We start from the raw sequence: 876 nt of genomic DNA, 5'->3' as shown, positions 1-876 counted from the left end.
AAAAACAGCTAAACGTTTCAAAAGAACCAGTAGATTTTCTGTAGGAGTGATCAAACATGAATAATATGTTGCTTTTAATGGTTGATAGCCTGTGTTCATATTGTTATTATCTCCCATTACCCTTCCACCAGCAGCCGACCCCACTCGACCCCTGTCAAACCCTCGTCCTCCTCACCCCCCCCCTGGGATTCTTTGCATAGAAAAACATCGACAGAGTTGTTGCATGGTCAGAGCTCGACACACGGTTCGCCAGAGTAAAGTGTGTAAAGTGCAGAAACAAGACAGAATAAGGCAGAGAGTCGGGTGAAGAAGTGAACATATCTATTGCTCCGGTGAGATAAAGGAGGGGAAGAGATGCAGCGGGCGTAGAGATAAACAGGAGAGGAAAAGAGGTAGAGAGAGAGAGAGATGAAGGAGAGAGGGCTCGTACAGTGAATGATGGAATGACGGAAAAAACGTCGGGGAAGTGTAAGGGAGAGAGAGAGGAGGTTAAAGAAAACAGGACATCTTCAGTTTCAGGAAATAATTACTTTCTAGTCGTCCGTAGGGAAGAGATAAGACGAAATGACTTTATCCTGAAATCTAAATCCTTGCGACGCTTCATTTACCTTCGCTGCCGATATAACGACGTTTTAAAACTCTGAAGCCAAACGCCTCCCTGAGTCTCCATAGATCAAAGCTGATCCCTAATGTGGTGATTACTGGGAAAGTTATACTCTTAGCGAGTGTCACGCACGTTTCTGACCCTTCCTCACTTAAAGCTCACATTGATTGTCAGTCTCACTCCAGTCCATCGTCACGTGGCCTGTTATAATGTTCCTGTCAAACATCCCTCAGCTACCGGGTCAATGAAGGATCAACCGTCTTTGTCTCACT

This window comes from Limanda limanda, chromosome 14, assembly GCF_963576545.1.
Source record: "Limanda limanda chromosome 14, fLimLim1.1, whole genome shotgun sequence".
In the NCBI taxonomy this organism is placed as follows: domain Eukaryota; kingdom Metazoa; phylum Chordata; class Actinopteri; order Pleuronectiformes; family Pleuronectidae; genus Limanda; species Limanda limanda.
This window is presented reverse-complemented; position numbering follows the sequence as displayed.